Here is an 18,847-nt window from a genome sequence, read left to right on the forward strand (position 1 = left end):
AAGTGTATCTGTTATAGTCAGACTTGATATAAACCGTCTGCAGAAACACTTTGATTGACATTCTCCATTTGTACGTGTCATCAGAAGGGGAAAACCCCGCCCACTAGTGAGCATCTCTCCCTCATTAGCATAAACAGGCTTGAGTGAGAAGCAGCCATCCGCTAGAGTTTTGACCTGCTGGATAAGTTGGCGGTTCATTCCGCTGTGGCGACCCCTGATTAATAAAGGGACTGAGCTGAAAAGAAATGAACGGCTTGATTAAGGAGTTTGGTACACAATGAATCATTTAACATGAGCTCACAGAGAGTTAGTTTTGTTGTGATGACCGTGGCTGACTAATGCTGTAAACGAGACGCCGATTACACTGCTACTGTATGACAGCATTAATTAGCGAGTTCCTGAAGGTGTGATCTCCGCAAGTCCCTGTTGTTTTAATGACACAGGAGGCCATATGTGAGCCTTCATCACATGATGAAATGCTCGATTCTCCAAGTGTTTCCAGGAGAAACCGCCTCCTGTTCGCTTTATCAGCTTCCTGACCTCAAATCCTTTACAAACATCCTCTCATGAGCAACCCAGGATCAAGCCCAACGTCTTTCTGACCCACAAAAACCCCTGAGACATGGTAAGATCCATTAGCGGGGTACACTTCATCCACACCTGAACCCAATTATCCAGGACTTATCCAGAAATAGACCCTGGATATCTCTTTTCCTATGATGCTTTACTCTGTTGTTAAAAAAAGTGTTATTAAATGTCTATGGGCTGTATTCCTGCTGAAAAACCAGCTTAAACCAGCCTAGGCTGGTTTGCTGGTTTTAGCTGGTTGACCAGCCTGGTTTTAGAGGGGTTTTGGCCACTTCCAGGCTGGTTTCCAGCCATTTCCAGCCTGGTCTTAGCTGGTGAAATGACCAGCTAAAACCAGCTTGACCAGCCTGGTTCAAGCTGGTTTTGACTGGGCTCCCATATATATAATTGTGTATGTGTGTTTAAGTGTCTGAAAGTAAGGTAATTCCAGCTCCAGTGCTCTGTGTGTGTGTGTGTGTGTGTGTGTGGCAGATCTGAGAATGAAGCAGACGTGGATGTTGTGATTGTGTGTAGTGAAGGTGCAACAAAACAACGACAGCAAACAAAACCTCACTGACAGAACAAGACGGATGTGGGCCTCCATCTTACACACAATCACAGGCCAACAAAAGGAACAAACGTGTGTGTGATAAGCAAACGCCCAGCATTACCTTCAGCCTCAAAGAGTAGCGGAGATAAAACTCATCAAACACACACTCTTGTCCATCCATGCAGAACTCGCCCGGCCCACTGGAGGCAGCGTCACGCTCCTGACACACACACACACACACACACACACACACACACAAATACACATCCATACACTCATAAACACACACATGGATATGCACATATACACATAGATATACATGTATACACACAAATACTGATTCAAATACACATGGATATCTCCGTATACATACAAATACACACATTAGCATACATATGCACACACAAACACACACACACTGATATACATGCACAAACAAGCAATAAGCAAACACATAAACACAATATAAAAGACAAACCTGCAGACGCACACACACACACACGCACACACAAAGTGTGAAGCACTTTGGATGTATTTATACAAAAGTTCTGTCTGGATCTCGAATCTGATTGGCTGATAGCCGTGATATAGCAGCATCCGTACAACCTCCTTTGTGTATTACTCCGCCCACATAAAGCCAGCAACAAGCAGACACTACAGTTGAACAAGTATTACTGCTTTTTTAGTGGAGAATGTAGTTGTTTAGATTGCAACTATGCAGTTTATTTGTAAGAATAGTGCCCTCTTTAAAATATTTACAATTTCTGAGAGAGCTCGTCGACGACAGTTGACGTTTTCAATCCCAAAGATGGCGACAGAACCGCATAATAAGCCCTTAAGCTCAGACGATATAACAGTCTGATTTCTAACTACAGCAGATCAAATCAATATTAAACTGGTAAGCACCTGACAACACTTACGTTTTTAATGGGAGTATCCCATATTTCAGACCAGTCTCCCGCAAAATTCCCGTTTGTATTTCTTTCTAAAAAAAACTCCCATAATTTCACCCACCCCCCTCTCTGTAAACTAAACACCCCCGGATTGCCAACTTTGGTAGAGTCCCCGATCGAAGCGGCCGCCAAAAACCCGCTGCATCCTGTTCTCAACCTCACCCCCGAACACCCTCTCCCCCCTGGTCTCCCAGGTTTTCAGACATGTTGGCAGGGTCATTCAAACACTAGCTGTAAAGTGATGTTGGTGAATTAGTAAAGGTTTCTGCTGTTCTGACGTCAGCTGCAGATGTGAATGAACAGCGGAAGAAAGTAGGGTTTTTAGACTCTCCATGTTTGATTTTCTTACTTATATACAGGATTGTGATGTTGAACTGTTGTATACTCCCTGATATACAGCCAAATCGCACTGCTACTCGTGTGATATTGCTCATATATATATATACAACAGTTCTGTCTTGTTCTCGAATCTATAATAAGTAATATCAGCAAAAAAGTAATATCAGCACCCCTACAGCCTCTTTACCCTTTGCATATTACTCCGCCCACATACAACCAGCAGAAAGCAGACACTACAGATCTAAAGTTTAAAAGATGCTTGCTCCGCTGTTTCACTGTCAGCTTATGATTTTATTCCAACGCGGAAGAAAGTAGTTCCTCATACAAAAGGGTTTATGAGACTCTCCATGTTTGATTTTGTTTTTATATACACAATTATGTCGTCAAACTATTGTATAAACGCAATATCACAATCATAGCTGTGCGATATGGCTGTATATCGCACTGGTGGGGGTACTGAGGCACAACGCACGCCTCCCACCAGTGCCGATATACAGCCATATCGCACTGCTACTCCTGTGATATTGCTCATATATATATATATATATATATATATATATATATATATATATATATATATATATATATATATATATATAATACACACACACACACACACACACACACACATTTCATAAAAAACGTAGCTCCTGGGGCATATTTGGCGCTCTGGAAAGGTATGTAGGGATACGTTTTCAGAGTGAGCCTGAGTTGAAAACACTCCGGGTTACACATAAATCAGTAATTTGAGTTGGGACAACACGAAGGAATTACGACACGTTATTAGTTTTTACAAATGTATATGTGTATTGAACTTAAAACTATTAAGGTTTCCCCCTCCAAAAGACACAAAACTAAATCAGAATTGCATTGTTTCAGCTCATTTTAAATAAGTACAATAAACAAGCAGCGAACGTCATTATATTAAGTGCATATTATATTTTCTTTGATTTGTTGGCAGTTTTTTGCGATGATATAGAGCTGAAGTGTGAGTTCAGCTCTTACTGTCCTCCTCAACACTGTCTTTTCACCAGCGGCGGAGGTCGTTTGAGTCTGAGCGTGACGCACATCACAGGCCGGATGACATTAGTTCAGGTAACAATTAGCAGAGGCAATTAACCTTTACAGAGACACCAATCTAGTAAAGGAGGACATGAGGAATGACCATCCGCACATATAAATCCTAGATATTACACCTTATACGTATGAAAGCTCCAGTACAACTACACACCGCTGCTGCTGCTGTGATCCTCTGCTCTAGGATTATTCTAGAATGTTAATATTTCTATTAAAATGATGTTTGTATTTCATTCATTGATTTCCATGTGAGCTTTATCTACAGTCTGAACAGCCGATTCATTTGTGTTCATTTTATTTTATGCTCATTTGTGTTATTGTATTTACTCACATAAACAAGCGAGGAGCAAAACACGTATTACAGTATTTATTTGCCTTTGTTTACATTATTAGTGCATGTTAGTAATTAACTATCATTAACTTATGAAACCATAGTTTAAAGTGTGGCCTTTTGTATTATGCTTTTTAATTTAGAAGACAGTGTTTGACTTGTTACAACATTGACAGTGCTGTTTTAGTATTGTTTATTTAATGGTGTTAATTGTATTTGGTATGCACTACATGACAAAAGTCTTCTGGCCTATCTAACAAGTAAAAACTGGACTTCTAGTTGATGATTTGATGATGAAGTGTCTATGAAAGGTGAAGGCCTCTAGATTTTGCTGATTTGAGCTCAATAAATCTGATCATGTCTTGATGTTGACTGATTTGATGAGGACAGTGCGCTCTGACTCTGCTCAGACTAAAGTCTCATCACTGATCCATACATCTCTGACATGACTCACATCACTGATTAATAAAGTCATCTGGAATGAAGAAGAAAGCGTTCAGCAGGATCCCAGAGTTCATCAAGAGTCTCTGTGTTCATCTTCAACACCTCCTCCTTCATCAGCTCAATAATGTTCATGTCTGGTGACTGGGCTGGCCAATCCTGGAGCACTCTCTGCTGTCAGGAGCTTTGATGTGGAGGCTGGAGTATGAGCAGGAGCGCTATCCTGCTGGAGAATTGTCCCTCTCCTGTGGTTTGTAATGTAATGGGCAGCACAGATGTCTTGATACCTCAGGCTGTTGATGTTGCAGATCTCTCACACTGAATAAACCCCAAACCATGATGTCTCCTTCACCAAACTTGAATGATTTCTGTGAGAATCTTGGTCCATGCTGGTTCCAGTAGGTCTTCTGCAGTATTGGTGATGATTGGGATGCAGATCAGCAGATGATCCATCAGAGAAATCCACCTTCTGAAACTTTACTAAATGATCAACTAGAAGTCTAACTAGAATAATATAAATAATTCTCGTTTTGAGAAATTTGAGATCTGAAAAAGTGTACACAGCAGCCTCTGGTGGAGTCGCGAAAACAAAAATTGCAAAAAAATTTAAAACATAGCTCCTGAAATGTATTTGGCGCTCTCCAGGAATGTATATAGCGGTATGTTTTCAGAATGAACCTGGGTTGATTTTTACTTAAGTTGAAATATTTGTAAATGGGATGAATTGTGACTCTCTTAATGAATATTTAATCCAGAAACTCTGTGCTTTTCCTTTCAGGTATTATAGTCTGTGTGTTGTGTGTTGGTGCAGGTCACAGGCTGATTGAAACACACACATTAATCACTCCCACGCTCTGCCAAACTCAACATCTCGTGCGTGTGTGTGTGTGTATGTGTTCGGCCAGATAACACACACTCTTCTCTCCTGCAGAATGAAAAGACCTGTGTGTGACTGTCTGCTCTTTGACTCCTGCTCTTCTCTGGTGCCTCTGATAGCTGAGCGGACGATAATCTCTGGATCCTCAATGAGAAGAGACTGACAAAAGCTGGGAAACACACAATGACAGAAAACAATAACCAGGCAGATCGGTCTGAAGGAAACTGTCCACCCACTGAGAGCGAGAGCTGACAGGAGCAAACAGCACTGACACTTCATTCAAGATTGCATTCATTTTAGCCATTAGACAATTATTATTATTATTATGGACCGTTTTCATAAGACTGTTATAACGCATTTAACACTCATCAGCATCTTAAATCCTTAAGTTTTTTTAAACTATGAATATTTCTATGCGTTTATGTACAGTTGAAGTCAGAATTATTAGCCCTCCTACACACAATCCTCCATAATGACAATGTGGAGAAAGAGTTTTTAATATTGTTGTAAATTTATTAAGAATAAAACAGCTGTAAAATCACCTGTACATCAGTATTGACAGGCTTTGGCGTAAAGCTCTAAATGGAGCTCAGGTTCATTCTGTCTCCACTGATCATTCTGGAGATGTTCCAGCAGCTTCATTAGACCTGTGCTCAGTTCAGCTGATTGCACATGATCTGAAAAGGCATACGGCTGTCTATTTAAGGGTCCAGGCATACCCGCGCACAGACCCTTCCAGGGGCTGGTGCTCAACGCGATCGCAAAGTGAGAGGGGCACCTCAGCCAGTGAGGGCAGAGGGGCAGTGGCTCCAGCCCAGGGTTGACAGTGCATGTCAAAGCACAAACCAAGCATGAAGACAAAGGAATTGTCTGTAGACCTCCAGGATTGTCTCAAGGCACAAGGCTGGGGAAGCTTACAGAAACATTTCTGCTGCTGATAGATGGAGGCTACCAGGAAGTACAACTGAGGTAGAACCCAATCAATATTCAGGAGAGAGCTTCCTCTGGTGGGCGTATGGATGGTCATCCTCCACTTGCTTTGCCTTCAGATTGCTTAATATAAGTAAATTCACTTTGGGGAAATGACTTAACACATTTGTTAGTACTTATTAATGGAAGTTGCTAGGTATTGAGTCCTATACGTGGGCTGCTAGATTGGCTCATTTCCAAACACTGGGTTCGGCCTGTGTGGACTCACCATGGAAGTCTACATCCTTCATCTGAAATGAGACACAGCTAACATCTAATGGTGTCACCACTTGACGTTGTGTGGACGTTACTACTATGACTTTTATAAGACGTCGGATTTTGGTTGCCATAGATTTTTTTTTACGTCAATATGACCCTGGTTTAAGATGTTGGCTCCATGTTGGCAAATATTGACAATTATTGCTCAAGGGGGCTAGTAAAATGACCTTTTATTCTATCCGAAGTACTGTGAAAAATTCCTGAATCTGTTCAACATCATTTGGGAAATATTGGAAGGACTCCAGGAGAGTCAATTGAGGTGCAGAGGAGTAAGAGCTGGTTATAAACAGATGTAAATTAGCTTTATAGCTAACTCTGGCACAACATGTCATGTTGTACATTGTCCCTGTATAAATAAATAAAGTAAATAAATAAAAAAATAAAAATAATAAACAGTGGGGCGCAGGAGAAATCAGTAATCTTCCTCATCATTAAAGTCTAAAGTAATATTTTATTTTTATAGTTATATAAATAGTACATATTGCAAAAGGCAAAAAAAAATGTCATTAATATTCATGTCCACATAAAAGGCATACGCCCCAAACCTTTTGGCAATATACTGTATTTCTTTGTCTGTCAGAATTTATTTATTTATTTTTATGTCAGGAGACTTACGTAGTACACATAGTTAATTCCCTTTGTGCTCTTTGATGATTTGCTTCTATATGAGTCAAATAATTTATGTCTATTTAAAAATACAGCTGATCATGATTTCAGCAAACCTACAGTACTGTAAACATTATTGTCCCCTTTAACATCTTCCGCACAGCCATATGTTTGTCATTAAACTGATTATGGTGAGGTGATTGTGGCCATTCTTAATCACAGCTCACAGTCTTTTAAAGACAAAATAGTATAGCATGGCTGTCCTTCAAACAGCATAACTGCCTTACCGTCTCTGTGTGCAAATGCACGTACTCTAAGAGCAACGTCTTAGTGTCGAAGGTACACATAATTCACGTACTGTCGAATTTTAACATTGTGCAATACTGTTATTGCACAGATTTGTCATGTTTAGATTGTATTCATACAAGTCATCGCATTATGTCATGACTGGTTTCTGTTTTTTTTATTGTGTGTTGATTGATTTGCCTTTTACCTTCATCCTAGTGACTTAATTGCAGGTGTTAATATTTTCGAAGAGTTTGTAGAGTGTTGCTTTGTGGATACATCACTTCAAGAAATAAAGATACTGAAGTCTTTTCAAACGGGCAAAGCAGTGGCGCAGTAGGTATTGCTGTCGCCTCACAGTAAAAGGTTGCTGGTTTGAACCTCGTTTGTGTGTGGAGTTTGCATGTTCTCCCTGCGTTTGCATGGGTTTCTTTCGGGTGCTCCGGTTTCCCCCGTAGTCCAAAGACATGCGGTACAGGTGAATTGGGTAGGCTAAATTGTCCGTAGTGTATAAGTGTGTGTGTATGTGTGTGTGTGTGGATGTTTCCCAGAGATGGGTTGCGGCTGGAAGGGCATCCGCTGCGTAAAAACGTGCTGGATAAGTTGGCGGTTCATTCCGCTGTGGCGACCCCGGATTAATAAAGGGACTAAGCCGACAAGAAAATTAACAAATGAATGAATGACTGAGTCTTTTCAAACAGTACACCTTTGTATTTTTAGGTACTCATACTGTATGTACAACAATACAAAGTATTAATATGGACCCTATGTGTAGTAATAAATTAGGAACTCAGTTTTTAATTAGTTTGTGAGGCGCCACCTCAGTAGCAGGTTTTGTACCTTATTTTTTGTACCTTAAATCTTATAATACATAACTAATAAAGCTATCTGGAACCTGTTCAGCAAGTCAGGCCAAAAGTAGGGAAACACCTCAGACAGATGGCCAGTTCATTACTGGGATAAACCAGACATTCATGTGCACTCACACCTACAGGCAATTTAGTGTCTCCAATTCTTCTGACCTGCATGTCTCTGGATTAGGGGGGGAAACTGGAGAGCCAAACAGAAAGGCCTGCTTGGCTCAACCGTGGAACTCAAATAAGGTCCTCTTGCTGTGGGAAGACAGTGCTAACCTGGGCCACAGCATATTGACTAACAATGATACCCACGGAGCAAAATATCTCTGGCCCAGCTCTGGCCTACACAGTCAGCTTTAGCTCGGCCCATATGCCGCAGTGAATTATGGGAGACGACTGGACCAAGTCTAGCTTCCAGAGAGGAGCCAAACATGGACCATATCTGGGCCAAGTCTTAGCCAAGTTAATAACTCATAACTGGGCCTGAACTGGGCCAGATATGTTGGTGTGTCACGACTGCAATAATAATAATAATAATAATAATCCCTTACATTTATATAGCGCTTTTCTGGGCACTCAAAGAGGAAAAGACAGAGATGAAGCCAATTGGAATTTGGGGATGGTTATTAGGTCATGACGGACAGAGGCCAGTGGGCAGATTTGGCCAGGATGCCAGGGTTAAACCCCTACTCTTTTTCAAAGGACATCCTGGGATTTTTAACAACCACAGAGAGTCTACCACTGAAGCTAAGCAGGGCTGCGCCCGGTCAGTATCTGGATGGGAGACCACATGGGAAAGCTAGGTTGCTGCTGGAAGTGGTGTTAGTGAGGCCAGCAGGGGGCGCCCAACCTGTGGTCTGTGTGAGTCCAAATACCCCAGTATAGTGACAGGGACTCTACACTGCTCAGTGAGCGCCGTCTTTCAGATGAGACGTCCGAGGTCCTGACTCTCTGTGGTTGTTAAAAATCCCAGGATGTCCTTCGAAAACAAGATTTAACCCTGGCGTCCTGGCCAAATTTGCCCACTGGCCTCCTAACCATCCCCTTATCATAGCTGGCTTCATCACTCTGTCTCCTCTCCACCAATTGTGGTGTGTGGTCTGGCGCAGTATGGCTGCTGTTGTGTCATCCAAGTGGAAGCTCTCACCCCTAGAATGTTCCACGATTTTAAATAGCATTGTTTTTTACTCTTTTCATCTACGTTAAGTTACGTTGACACAGTCTACATGGTGAAAGCACTGCAGAATTAAAGTGGAATTTAATTGTTAACCCCCCCCTTCTCTGCCAGCCCCACTCTCCTCTATCTGCTCAATACTTTTCTGTCATCTCCCCACTGTTCTATTGTGCATGGCATAAAAAATGCCTCTTACTGTACTTGTCCTTGATCAGAGTTTCACCTGTTCTCATTTTGACCTGTTTGTCTTTGTTATACGGAGTTGAGGAAAAGTTATAAAAGCAAAGAGAGGAAACAAGATTGGGAAAGGACCATAAACTGCACTCTGACTCGGAATGCTGCCCAAAGGCTGTGACTCCATTTCCCCAGACACAGCCTAAACAGCCAACGGATACCCAGCATTACCTTCCAGAGAAAGGTCATCAAAGTGTGAACTCTGCACTACCAGTTCTGAGGGCGTGATTTGGGACAGCGCCCAGGAAAGCTTTAGCTGCACTTTTAGAATAAAGCGCTCATCTCTGGAGACATTCTTCCTCAGCCACTTGAAAGCAGGGTGGAGGTACAGCACTGATGTGCCAAACGTGATATCCGACAGTAATCCAGGCCCCTGGTGAAATCACGGCCGTGTCTCCAACTGTGATGGTGGTTTCCGAGGCAAATATTTACATGGGCAGGTCAGTCAGGTATAATGGGGTTGGAAGGGTGGGAAATGGAATATTGCAGTGTCTTGGCCTGGTTTTAGACTCAGATCTCTGCTGGTGCAGAAAGCTTTCTGCCAGACCCTGACCTTCACAAGTGTTGCAGGGTCATGGCAACACTCGTTTTCATGCTATGTACAGTATGTTCACCCGCACTGCTTATTTGAAGACCATCCGAGACCCAAGAGTTCTCAAAGCACGGATTACCATCTAACCACATTGTGCACAATGGAGCAAGGGGCTTCATCTTAAACCAACCTTAAATTATGTTTAGGTCTAATCGAGTGTAAGCTGATTTTCCTCAAAGTTTGACCCAACTACTATTTAATTGGTCTTGTTACCAGCCACCATCCATGTTCTCTAGTGTCACAGCCAAGCTAGGTAAATTCAAGCAGGTATTAGCTTTTTTTGTACACCGCAAGAGTGTTATTCAAGGAACACCATGTTGCACAGCATTACATCATCCATTATATTTAAGCTGTTTTTAGATGCAAAGTCGGATTTTTTATTTTTAGCATAGCAGCACAGCAATTGCTCATGGTCATGAAAATGCTTTAATTTAGCTCCACATTACCAAAATAACGATGTTGCATTTGGCTTGTATTGTATTTAAGTACTTGGATGCTAGAATATCCCCATTCTAACCATCCAGACTAGCTATATTTAAAAGCTCTATCATTTCTTATCGTCTATATTTTCATGAGGTCACATTAACAAACTTCCGAATGCACAAGCACATCTGGTGAAGCAGGAAGCAGGTAAATATAGTTAACCTCTAAACAAGGTCTCGGTAAAGAGGCAGGTTTTTATTAGGTGCTATTAGGTGCCGCAATAACAATGCATTAGAAAACCATTCATAACGGTCTTGCTCTTATCAAATCTGTCATTTTATTAACTGCCGGGGTTTTATTAGATGAAGCAGATTCTTCTGTGATGTGATCTTAAACTGGGTCAAAGGTTTTGGCTTGTAAAATGTGTCTTCCGTGAGCTTATTAGCGTGATTAGCAAGGACTAGTCTGATCACGCGAGTTGAATATACAGGGAATATCAGAAAAGACAATCAGACAAAACTTGAAAAAAAACTACTTCTTCTTAATCTTGAACATCCACAATGCTGTTTTGGGCCAATAATGTTTGCCATTTTGTTTTAGTATTAAATAATAGCTGGAACGGGGCGACGCAGTGGGTAGCACATTTGCCTCACAGCAAGAAAGTCGCTGGGTCGAGCCTCGGCTCAGTTGGCGATGGTTCGAGCCTTGGTGTGGGTTTCCTCCGGGTGCTCTGGTTTCCCCCACAGTCCAAACACATGCGGTACAGGTGAATTGGTTAGGCTAAATTGTCCTTCGTGTATGAGTGTGTGTATGTGATTGTGCGTGTGGATGTTTCCCAGAGATGGGTTGCGGCTGGAAGGGCATCCGCTGCGTAAAAACTTGCTGGATAAGTTGGCGGTTCATTCCGCTGTGGCGACCCCAGATTAATAAAGGGACTAAGCCGACAAGAAAATGAATGAATGAATAAAAGCTGAAACTATGCATTTTATACATGTTTTAGTCTTTATCGGATGTAAAGTTAGCTTTGGACTTGTTTTACCGTTATGATTAATTTGTCTGTATGAATATTCTCATGTTTGCATTTGCTTCCATCAATATTCAGATAAACTACTACCATGACAAATAATCAAATACCACAATCATATCATACAAACATAGCCTATTGCATGATTATTTAAAATATAGTCATGTCATTTTCATCCACTTCCGGTTGATCATTTTCATCCGGGGCTGGGTTGCGGAGACAGCAGTCTTAGGAGAGAATTCCAGACTTCACTCTTTCCAGACACTTCCTCCAGCACCTCCGGAGGGATCCCGAGGAGTTCCCAGCCCAGACAAGAGACATAGTCCCTCCAGCGTGTCCTGGGTCATCCCCGAGGCCTCCTCCTGGTGGGACATGCCTGGAACGCCTCCCTAGGTAGGCGTCCAGGAGGCCTCCAAAACTGATGCCCGAGCCACCTCAGCTGACTTCTCTGGATGTGGAGAAGCAGCGGCTCTACTCTGAGCTCCTCCCAGGTGACAGAGCTCCTCACCCTGTTTTTAAGAGTGTGCCCTGCCTCCCTACGAAGGAAACCCGTATCCGAGATCTTAGATCCAAAGCTCATGACTGTAGGTAAGTGGAGGAACGTAGATTGACCAGTAAATCGAGAGCTTTGCCTTTCGGCTCAGCTCCTTTACCATAATGCACTGGTACATCGGATCCATACGTCCAACCCTGGAGTCAGGCCTGTGGTTGGGGCTCGTATGCAAGTGCCTGTGGTTTTTTCCCCACAGAACCCGGCCAGACTTAGTCTGAAGGAACGATGTGTGACCATTCTCCTGCGGGCCCTATCGTCGCAATGGGCTGGTGCATTGTGAAACGTGTGGTGGTGGAAGGTTAGGACCACGACAACCCTGATCGTCAGGCCCAAAACAATAAAATATTGTAAACTAACCCAAAATATAAACATTTCTATTATTGTTTTAATGATTAAAGAGTTGCTATATGTAGTAGAAGTAGTAATAAGAATAATAAAAATAATATTAACGGTAAAAACAAATAAATTTTATTTTATCATAATTACATGGTGACACAGTGGCACAGTAGGTAGTGCTGTCGCCTTACATCAAGAAGGTCGCTGGTTCGAGCCTCGGCTGGGTCAGTTGCTGTTTCTGTGTGGAGTTTGCATGTTCTCCCCGCATTCACGTGGGTTTCCTCCAGGTGCTCTGGTTTCCCCCACAGGTGAATTGGCTAGGCTAAAGATGTTTCCCAGAGATGGGTTGCAGCTGGAAGGGCATCCGCTGCGTAAAGCATCTTCTGGGTAAGTTGGTGGTTCATTCCGCTGTGGCGACATCGGATAAATAAAGGGACTAAGCCGAAAATTAAATGAATGAATATTATAATCACACAATCTCTCCCTCATTAGCATTGGACGTTAGTGTTGTTTTTGAATCTGCCACTATGCTGACACACAGGCTTTAATAGCTCCGCCCTCTTTTAAAAAAGAGCACAATCTCATTTGAATTTAAAGCAACAGCACAATTAGGACCACAGCCTAAAAGGGTCAGTTTCAGATAGTTGTGTGGTATTTTGTGAGGAAACCTGCACACTTTAAAAACATCCAACATTTATTTTACATCATGTAAAAAGGAACAGTATTAGACCTGTAGGTTCAGAGAAAGTTGCTCCACTCTAAAATCCCCAAACACAGCACTAATGTCGAGTCTCCTCTGAGATGTCCGAGTGAAGTGAGCGGCAGCAGACAGTGGACGCAGATGAAAGCTTCAGAGATCGGCTCCGTGAAAACACACGTGTTCCTGGAAACCCGAACGCTGTGTGTGATTGCATGAAATCACAGGCCAGATCAGCAGTGCAGATATCAGACATGAAGAGAACTCATTCCCCATGACCCCCGCTTGATCTCTACAGTCATTTACACTGATCAGAGAGAGGTGAAGCTCAGGGAAATCAGACCACACGGCTCGCACAGAGATTAGAGGAGTCCAGCCTGCTGTAAGAGCTGTCTCCTGTACCCTCATTCACTATTCCCTACTAGTCCACTATTACAGTGCACTTAAAGCAGGGATGGAAAGAGAGTGAGTGAATTGGAGTGCTGAGTGCATCATAACAAATACCAAATCAGCTTCTTACACACGTCTGCATGGAAAGGTTTTGTATTGAATGCAGTAGTTAATGCTCGGGTCAACAAAGCTGGTCCTGCAGAGTTTTGCTACAGCTGTCCTCAAAACACCTGACAGGAAGTGTTCAGTATGCTTCTATGATTTATATGTTTGTTTATAAAACTCCTATTTTCATTTATAACGCTTCATTGTGGTAGCATATGCATATAGCAGCACATGTTTTGCTAGGCGGATGCCCATTCAGCCACAACCCAACACTGGGAAAATCCCATTCAAGCTCATACACACTCATACACTACAGTCAGTTAAGCTTATTCAGTTCCCCTATAGCGCATGTGTTTGGACTGTGGGGGAAACCGCAGAGCACCCGGAGGAAACCCACCTCAACACAGGGAGAACATGCAAACTTAACACAGAAACGCCAACTGACCCAGCCAGGACTCAAACCAGCGACCTTCTTGTTGTGAGGTGACAGTCCTAACCACTGAGCCACCGTGTCGCCACAAGAATTATTTCTATTATTTAATAAACTACCCAAATAATTGTATTTTATTCATGTGTAATTTATGAATACATAATAAATTAATTAATTAATAAACGATTGAATGAGTGAATAAATGAATTACTGAATGAATGAGTGAATGATTTAATGAATGAGTGAATGAATGAATAAATATTTAAATAAATGAATGATTAAATGAATGAATGAATTACTGAATAAATGAGTAAATGATTTAATGAATGAGTGAATGAATAAATGAATAAATACATATTTAAATAAATGAATGATTAAATGAATGAATGAATGAATAAATAAATGAATTACTGAATAGATGAGTGAATGAATAACTGAATGAATGAGTGAATGATTTAATGAAAGAGTGAATGAATAAATAAATATTTAAATAAATGAATGATTAAATGAATGAATAAATTAATTATTGAATGAATGAGTCAATGATTTCATGAATGAATGAATAAATAAAATATTGAATTAATTAATTAATTATCGAATAAATGAATGAACAATTTAACGAATTACAATGAATGAATAAATTAATATTTAAATAAATTAATGATTAACTCAATGAATGAATAAATAAATGAACAAATGATTAAATGAATGAATGAATAAATGATGAAATTATTGAATGAATGAGTGAATGCTTTATTGAATAATATTGAATATTTAAATAAATGATTAATTAAATCAATGAATAGTAAAATAAATGAATAAATAAATGAATGAATGAATGAATATTTAAATAAATGATTGATTAAATGAATGAACAGTTAAATAAATTAATGAATAAATGAATTAATGAATGAATAAGTGTATGAATTATTGAATGAATGAGTAAATGATTTAATGAATGATTGCACTAATAAATTATTGAATGAATAAATAAATGAATAATTATTTATCGAATAAATGAAGGATTTAACAAATTACAATGAATGAATAAACTAACAGTTGAATAAATTAATGATTAAGTCAATGAATGAATAGATAAATAATGATTGAATAAATGATTGAATTATTGAATGAATGAGTGAATGCTTTAATGAACAATTTAATGAATTAATAAATGAATGAATTAATATTTAAATAAATGCTTGATTAAATCAACGAATAGTTTAATAAATGAATGAATAAATGAATATTTAAATAAATGATTGATTAAATCAATGAATAGTTAAATAAATAAACAAATAAATAAATAAATAAATGAATGAATGATTGTTGTATAAATTCAATATCGCACTCGTAGCAGTGCGATGTGGCTGTATATTGTCACTGGTGGGACACCAAGGCACTCGGCCTGTGGCTTTGAGCCAACGCACGCCTCCTATCAGCCGTGTATATATATATATATTAGGGGTGTAACGGTTTTAATTTTAATTACAATTTTTTTAATGTATTAAAACTAACATCATAAAAGTATGATCTTGTTTTTTTCTTTTACTTTAAACAGTGATAGAGCTATACTTCTGGGGTAATCAACTTGCCTACTCACCCTAGTGAAGCCTTTACATGTCACTTTAAGCTGTATAGAAGTGTCTTGAAGAATATCTAGTCTAATATTATTTACTGTCATCATGACAAAGAGGAAATAAATCAGTTATTAGAGATGAGTTATTAACACTGTTATGATTAGACATGTGCTGGAGAAATCTGCTCTCCGCTACACAGAAATTGGGAAAAAGATATACAGGGGGTGAATAATTCTGCCTTCAGCTCTATCCAGCTCATTTCCTGCAGTTTTCTTTCATCAGGGTAAGTGCGTGTTCAGTCAGACCTAATGTTTTTGTGAAGCGCTTCACACAAGAGCAGGAGCAGGGAAACGGCCTGAGAAAAGAGAAAGAGTAAAAGAGGTAAAAGGCTTTAAATTAATGATCGATGAGTCTGCTTTCTTTGACTTCAAAGCGCTCCAGAAGCACACGAAGCTCTGCTATAGTTCCCTGCTTTTCCCCCCACGTGACCCGCTTTACCCCCGCTGGTGCCCTCAAAAGAGCCCAACAATGACACTTTTACTCAGTCCGGGACGGCTTTCAATAGCCCACTTTGGCTCATTCTTCCTGCGCCTGATTTTATTAGTTCCTATTCCCCGTGCAAAGGGTTCCCAGTGGAAGAGGAGGAAGGAGGAAGAGTTTTGGGGAGCGTGTGGTGAATGTGTTTGGCTGATGGCAGAATGGGTCACTGCCACCCCGGGGCGTTTGGGCTCCTGTTTTGCTTTGTGTTGCGCTGAATGATGTGGCAGGTTGGTGCGCGGTAATGAAATCTGCACAAACTCCTGCGCTATTATTGAGCGTTTCTGATCAAGCCAAAGAAACGGCCTGCTCCATCACTGCTGCTTTTAATGGGGGGATCTGTGTGCCTTCGGGTTGTTTTGTCTTCTTTTCTTTTGTTTTGTTGCACTTTTAAGGCAAATAAAAGTTTTTTTTTAATTTATAATTGATTTAGTCTTTTCTTGCTTTGCTGTATTTTATTGTTTGTTTTGCTTTGCTTGGTTTTGTTTTGTTTGCCAGTAAACAGAGGACATCTGTGTGTTTTTGTTTATATTTAGTTTTTTTGTTCTGTCTTTTTTGTTGTTGTGTTTGTTTTCATGTTCATATTTTTCATTTGTTTAGTTTTTTTGCTCAGCCTTTTCTTCATTTGCTGTTTTTTTTTTTTTGTTTACAAAACCAAAGCAAATGCCGGCTTCATTTCTACTGTTTAGGAAGAAATCTGTGTTTTTTTTATTTTGGTTAGTTTTTTCTTCTTTTTCTTTTGTTTTGTTGCACCTTTAAGGCAAATAAAAATAGTTTTATTTATTTATTTCCTTTTTTCTTGCTTTGCCACATTTTATTGTTTGTTTTGTTTGCAATTAAGCAGAGAAAATCTGTGAGAAAATCTTGTTTTTATTCATTTTCTTTGTCCTGTCTTATCTTGCTTTGATTGTTTTCATATTTATATTTCCTGTTTTGTTTTGTTTTGTTTACAAAGCCAAAGCAAATGCCTGCTTCATTACTACAGTTTTAAGAGGAAATCTGTGTTTTTTTTCTTCTTTTCTTTTTGTTTTGTTACACTTTTAAGGCAAATTAAATTTGTTTCATTTATTTATAATTGATGTAGTCTTTTCTTGCTTTGCTGTATTTTATTGTTTGTTTTGCTTTGCTTGGTTTTGTTTTGTTTGCAAATAAACAGAGGGCATCTGTGTAATTTCGTTTATATTTAGTTTTTTTGTCCTTTTTTTTTGTTGTTGCGTTTGTTTTCATGTTTAAATTTAAGTTGTTTTTGTTTGTTTTTTTTTCTCTGCCTTTTTTTATTTGCTGTTTTGTTTTGCTTTATTTTGTTTACAAAGCCAAAGTAAATGTCTGCTTTATTACTACTGTTTTAAGAGAAAATCTGTGTTTTTTTGTTTAGTTTTTTTTCTTTTCCTTTTGTTTTGTTGCACTTTTAAGGCAAATAAACATATAATCATATATATACAGACATTATATAATATACTGATTTTTCTTTTGATATTGCTTGTTTTGCTTTTATTTTTTTCATGTTTATAGTTTTGTTGATCTCTTTTCTTTTTATGAAGTCGAAGCAGCAACTGTCTACTTCATTACTGTTGCCTGTAATGGGGCAGTGTGTGTGTTTTTTTTTTGTTTGTTTGCTTATGAAGCCAAAGCAAATGTCCGCTTCATTACTACTGTTTTTAAGAGGAAATCTGTATTTTCTGTTTGTTTTGTCTTTTTTTCGATTGTTTTGTTGCACTTTTATGGCCAATAAATATATAATTTTCCCCATCTTCTCTTGCTCTGTTATACTTTATTATTTGTTTTTGTTTTGCCATGCTTTATTTAGATATACACCCATATTTTTTTGCTTCTTTATCCTGTCTTGACTTGCTTGATTGTGTCCATGTTTTAAACTAGTTTGTTTTGCCTTTTGCAACATGATGGCTTAGTGGTTAGCACTGAGGGGGCTAATAATATTGACCATAAAATAATAAGTGACTTCAACTGTGTCTCCTTTATCGCATTGTTTATCTTCCTCATCAAGCACGTCACAGGTTTCTCCCCTACAACCGCATTATTTTTTGATAAACAGTGATTAACAATGACACCTGTATTTCAGTGCGATGACATGCGGTCAGATTAATCGTTGATTAATTGTGTCAGACTGATGAAACGCTCAATCAGACGTAAAGAGCTGAGTCAGGTTCCTGCCGCATGCACCAACAGGTTACAGGACTGTTTACAAGGATGGAGATATTTCAGTCAAACCCCACCCTCTGAGCTGAAAACTGTGGGAAATCTTATAGAGGAACTGCAGATTTATATTCACTTGCAAACTCTAGACAAAAGTAACGTTCACGGTGCACATATTACACTCCCATTGTGACACACTGCTGCGTATTTAATTCTCCTGTTGTCTCATTGCTTTACTGTTATTATAATGACAGCATACTGTAGCCTGTTGAGTCACTGATAAGCTGAAGACTGAGCTTGACAACCGCTATCCTGTCTAAACTACACATTAATAACAGTTATGTTACTGTATTTTTGTTTTCACAAGCTTTGGAGACGGAACATAAACTTGTAAATAACAGGTCACCTGTAGCTTTCGCCATGAGGCTGTGTTCAAAATGACATCAATGTTTTCAAAGTGCACTGCGAAGGGAGCACAATAGTAAAC

General features: G+C 39.5%; 1 protein-coding gene and 1 long non-coding RNA gene across 37 annotated transcripts in view; one reads left to right on the forward strand and one right to left on the reverse strand.

Annotated features, from left to right (window-relative positions):
- Nucleotides 1-18,847, forward strand: part of anos1b (anosmin 1b) — a 347,052-nt gene that overhangs the window by 106,758 nt on the left and 221,447 nt on the right. The gene's annotated exons all lie outside the window — the stretch shown is intronic.
- LOC137488979 (uncharacterized) overlaps nucleotides 1-18,847 on the reverse strand; it is a 131,038-nt gene that overhangs the window by 17,266 nt on the left and 94,925 nt on the right. For 33 of the 36 annotated variants that reach the window (XR_015522400.1, XR_015522425.1, XR_015522417.1 and 30 more), the window contains one exon: nucleotides 3,839-5,304. The exons of 1 other annotated variant lie outside the window; for it this stretch is intronic. This is a non-coding gene — a long non-coding RNA (uncharacterized LOC137488979). Of the gene's footprint in view, nucleotides 1-1,238; nucleotides 1,338-3,838; nucleotides 5,305-18,847 lie in introns of those variants that run through there. 2 more of the 36 variants (XR_015522406.1, XR_015522407.1) reach the window with 2 other exon arrangements.

Source organism: Danio rerio, chromosome 22, assembly GCF_052040795.2.
Source record: "Danio rerio strain M-AB ecotype USA chromosome 22, GRCz13ab, whole genome shotgun sequence".
In the NCBI taxonomy this organism is placed as follows: domain Eukaryota; kingdom Metazoa; phylum Chordata; class Actinopteri; order Cypriniformes; family Danionidae; genus Danio; species Danio rerio.